We start from the raw sequence: 4,866 nt of genomic DNA, 5'->3' as shown, positions 1-4,866 counted from the left end.
TATGCTTTACTATTAATGATAAACCATGAGTTTACCATGCCATGATCCTTTTATAAGGCCATTAGGCTATCGGATTTTTATCTGAAACACCCTAAGTGTGATGGTTATCCGTTTAGGTTTGATGGGCCGTCATGACTTTTCTTACAGTTGTTGTACTGCTGGTTCTTACCCAGAGGAGAGATGTGTTTGTATTACCGCTTGTTTCAATTTGTGCATAACATTCTTTCTGATTATCTTAATTTAAATTAGTGTTCTTACTTCCATTTCAGGAGTCTGAGTTAAGCAATAGCCATTGCTTCGAAAAAAGTTACCATTTCGCAGCCTACTTGGTCCCGACAATCTTCTACGTCGAGGCTAAGTCGTAGATCTTCTTCACCTCTCCCACCAGCTTTATTTCCACTTATCTCCCCTAGTCTTAACCAAATGGCCGAGTCAAATGAGATGCTGGCTGAAATGAGGGACATGATGAGGAACCTTACAAGAGAGGTATCTTCCCTAAAGGAAGAGGTTACTCAGTTGAAGAGCGAGAAAGCCGCTACCTCGAAAGCACCTGTCGTCCAAAATCCTACTAATGTGATTCCAGGCTTTAATCGGTCTGTCATTTCCCCTGAAGATGATTTCTATGACGAGCAATATGTAGAGGAGAATTGTCTTCCGCAATCAGCTAAGCCAGGCAAAGAGAAGGAATTGGTTGATAGAGTTGAAAAGTTGACCCAACAAGTTGAAAGCATGCAAGTTAAGGGCCCAAAGAAAGTCAATATGTCTGATTTTTCCCTCTTCCCTGGTGTTACCCTTCCTCCAAAATTCAGAATGCCAGACTTTGATAAATATGATGGGACGGGGTGCCCGTGGAGTCATCTGAGGTCGTTCATTTCAAATTTAGAAGGGTATGGGCTGTCTCCAGAGCAGATCGGTAAAGTGTTTTCGATGTCTCTAACAGGAGTAGCTAAGAAGTGGTTCCTTCATCTGAAACCTGAAGAGCTCGGAACCTTAGACGAAATTGCTAACAAGTTTGTTGAGCAATTTTCGATGGAAGAAGGAATTGAAGTTACGAAGAGGGATCTAAAAGCGATCAAGCAAGGACCCCAGGAAACATTTACGTCTTTCGTAAGAAGATGGAGGAGAAATGCGGCCCAGATGACTAACCGCCCTTCTGAAGAAGATCAGATCAAAATTGTGGTCAAGAATTTGTCTCCGCAGTATTACCACTTCATGGCGACGCAGTATTATTCTGATTTCAATCACTTGATCAAGACAGGAACCATAACTGAAGATGCGTTGCTGAAGGGTTCTCTGGCGAAGTCGTCTTTTGATCCAAGGAATGGAAAGAACCAATGGTAGTTTCAAAGCCTGAGGTTAACAATGTGGTTGCTGCGCGCCCTATGAGAAGAGTTGTAGCAGAGACAGAGCAACCAGCGAGGAAAGCGCCAAGACATTTTGATCCGCTACCTTACCCTTTATCTGTCGCTCTCAAGAAGTTACTAAGAGACAAAAAAATCACTCTCTTAGAACCGAGACCTCCACCGCCTATTCTCCCCAGATATTGGCGTGAAGATCAGCACTGTGCATATCATCAAGGAACAGGGAACCTAACAGATAACTGCATGGCCTTGAGGCATAAAATTCAGGATATGATAGAAGCAAAAAAAATCGCTGTATTTATGCCAAACACTACCCGGAATCCATTACCAGCTCACGCTGCGCGCCCTCCACCTACAGTTGGGGCGGTTTTTGCTGAAGAGCCTATTCTTGACCCTGCTTCCTTGATTTGTGCTATCGCTTCCGATTCACCGACTGTCTTGGCATTTGGCGAGGAAGTTGAAGAAGTAGAAGAAGAGAAACCTTATGTGCTGGGCGGAGATGAAGATGACTATGCCGAGTCTTCTGGTGGTCCCTATATTCTTCAATGTGATGAAGAGGAAGTCCCAGATGTCGCTCCGTATGTTCTAAGCTTTGATGATGACGACTTTGATTTCTTGAACGATCAATGTGACGAAGTTCGCCATGTTACCCGAGGTGGACGAATTTTCAAACCCGCCGAGTTAAGAGCTGAGAACCCAGCTGAAGTTGTAAGAGCCGCAGAAGCGCAGAAGCAGAGCAAGCTGAGTTGCGAAGAAGAGGATGAGAGTCTTTTACGCCAACTCAAAAAGACCCAGGCTAATATTTCAATTTGGGGTTTGCTTATGGCTTCCCCAAAGCACCGTCAAGTGGTTCTAAGAGAGTTGAATGGTGCACAGGTCTCTGTAGATATCACATCTGATGAGCTGGTTGGTTTGGTAGCGATGGCTAGGGTGTCCAAGACTCTTTCTTTCACTGATGAAGATCTGACATCCGAGGGTCACAATCATACGCGTCCACTGAAAATCACTGTCATTTGTAACGGGAAGAAGGTCCCAGATGTATTGGTTGACAACGGGTCAGCACTGAACGTATGTCCGTTAGCCACTGCTACTGTCCTTGGATTTGGGCCGAATGACTTTATCCCTTATGAGCAAGGAATTTTGGCGTATGACGGTACCAGGCGCGATGTTATTGGAACGCTAGCAACCGAAATTCTGATAGGAGGAGAAATCTTTGAAGTAGAGTTCCAAGTGCTCGATATCAAAGCATCTTTCCTTCTTTTGCTTGGCCAACCTTGGCTCCATAAGGTTGGAGTTATCCCTTCTTCACTGCACCAGAAACTGAAGTTCATCAGAAACAACAGGGTGATAACAGTCAAGGGTGATCCTGATTTGGAGGTAGGCCAAATTTTGCAAGAGGGTACCTAAGAAAAGAAAGGTGATGTTAGTCTGACCGGGTTCTCTGTAGAAGTCACAGCCATATCATTTGAAAAAGCAAAGAGTGAAGAGATTTTGTTCCTCACCAGCACTAATCCCCGGGTTGTAAAGATGCTGCGTAAACAGGGGTACCTTCCCGGTGCAGGTTTGGGTCGCAATCATCAGGGGATAGTCGAATGGCCTGTAATGAGAAAGAATGAAGGATTGTTCGGACTCGGATATGAACCTTCTCGTGATGAGATTAGAGAAATGAGAAATTACATGCGGAAATGGTCCGAGCTCCCTCGCCAGGGTCTAGAGCTGCCGATGAAACCGTTTAGTCTGATCAGAAATGGTAAGTACCGCAGAGAGGGAGATGACTTTGCATTCTGTGGGTTCGCAGAGCCGTGGGTTGATGAGTTAACAGGGCAAGAGCTGCCGGGGTTTGAGATATTTTTCGATATGGAGCTGCCAGATGAATACCCGAGTTTGCAGATTCATGAGATCGAACCGGAGGTTGATTGGGCTGATATTCTTGAGCCGTGTCTTCTAAATTCCCTGTTCCGGGTTGAGTGACCGATTGTAGCCATGATCGGAGGAGATGCGCTGATCCTTGATCCTGAAAGCCTTATCACCCCAGCCGAGGGACCTCTCACGAACTAGAGTTCCCAGGTCATACCCCAAGTCGTCATCCAGTACAGTCCTGTTTCTATCGAAGAGTCCGTCGTCTCTAGCTATATGTCCATTTCAGAGTCAAAAATAGAGTTTGCTATATCTGATGTTTCTCTTGATGCAGGTACAGTTATGATCGAGCCGTTTGATGAGGAGTTTCCTGATGCCGTTGTTCAGTCCGATGCAGAGTCCGTTGCATCTTCTGTTGAGTCTACCGAGTCTCTCAAGTCTGTTCATACGATAGTCCAGTCTGACGATGAGTCTGTAAAGATTTCTAAAGATTTCAATACTGAGCCCATTGAAGGCGCGTCAACAGATGTAACTTCAATTTCTTTGAATGAAATAAAAGACTCTTCTTTTTATTTGCCTGTCTCTACTTCAATTTCTGCTTCTTTATCTGATCAAATTGATAATAATAATAATCAAGACGCCCCCTCTAATGAGGATGCCGACGAAACTCCCCCTGAAATCAAACACATGATTAGGCAGGAGGAGCAGCGTCGAGCAAAACCATTCGAAGAGGAAATCGAGACGATCAATATTGGTGATGAAACCCTAATTCTGGAAATTCGAATTGGCAAAACATTAACTCCCGAAGAGCGTGCGGAATTAATTGCCCTGTTAAAGGAATTCAAAGAAGTTTTCGCTTGGTCCTATGATGACATACCGGGATTAAGTGAAGACATTGTTCAACATAGACTTCCCCTAATCCCGGGTGCCAGGCTGAAAAAGCAAAAACTCCGAAAAATGAAACCAGAGTGGGACTTGTTAGTCAGAGATGAAGTTCAGAAACAATTGGATGTTGGCTTCATACAAGTTGTTGAATACCCTGAATGGCTGGCCAACATAGTACCGGTGCCCAAGAAGGACGGAAAAGTCAGGATGTGTGTGGATTTCAGAGATCTGAACAAAGCAAGTTCGAAAGATAATTTTCCTTTGCCACACATTGACATCTTGGTGGACAACACAGCAGGCCATGCTCTCCTTTCATTTATGGATGGATTCTCAGGATACAACCAGATCAAGATTACTCCTGAAGACATGATCAAGACGGCCTTCATCACTCAATGGGGGACATATTGTTACAGAGTTATGCCATTTGGACTCAAAAATGCTGGAGCAACATACCAGAGAGCTGCTACCACTTTACTGCATGACATGATACACAAAGAGGTCGAAGTATATGTTGATGACATGATCGTTAAAGCGAAGACCAGGGAAGAGCATGCAGGGGCATTGAGAAAGTTCTTCCAGCGAAGCCAAAAGTTCAAGCTCCGTCTCAACCCAAATAAGTGTGTATTTGGGGTTACATCAGGAAAACTGCTGGGATTCTTGGTCAGCCAGAGAGGGATTGAAGTAGATCCACAGAAAATCAAGGCTATTCAAGAAATGGCTCCGCCAAAGACTGAGAAGCAGATCCGTGGGTTCTTAGGAAAGG

General features: G+C 44.6%; 1 long non-coding RNA gene across 1 annotated transcript; it reads right to left on the bottom strand.

Annotated features, from left to right (window-relative positions):
• Positions 1–208: 208 nt before the first annotated feature.
• LOC143851751 (uncharacterized) lies at positions 209–3,492 on the bottom strand. Its single transcript, XR_013236492.1, has 3 exons — positions 3,039–3,492; positions 2,864–2,958; positions 209–2,764 (listed from the first exon to the last, which is right to left on the bottom strand). It is a non-coding gene; the product is annotated as an uncharacterized LOC143851751 (long non-coding RNA).
• Between the last annotated feature and the right edge of the window lie 1,374 nt (positions 3,493–4,866).

The sequence above is a fragment of the Tasmannia lanceolata genome, unplaced genomic scaffold (genome assembly GCF_043159265.1).
Source record: "Tasmannia lanceolata isolate RefF3 unplaced genomic scaffold, GAP_Taslan_0.1 ptg000018l, whole genome shotgun sequence".
Classification (NCBI taxonomy): domain Eukaryota; kingdom Viridiplantae; phylum Streptophyta; class Magnoliopsida; order Canellales; family Winteraceae; genus Tasmannia; species Tasmannia lanceolata.
Note: the sequence above shows the minus strand (reverse complement) of the source record. Positions and strands in the feature narration are given on the sequence as shown.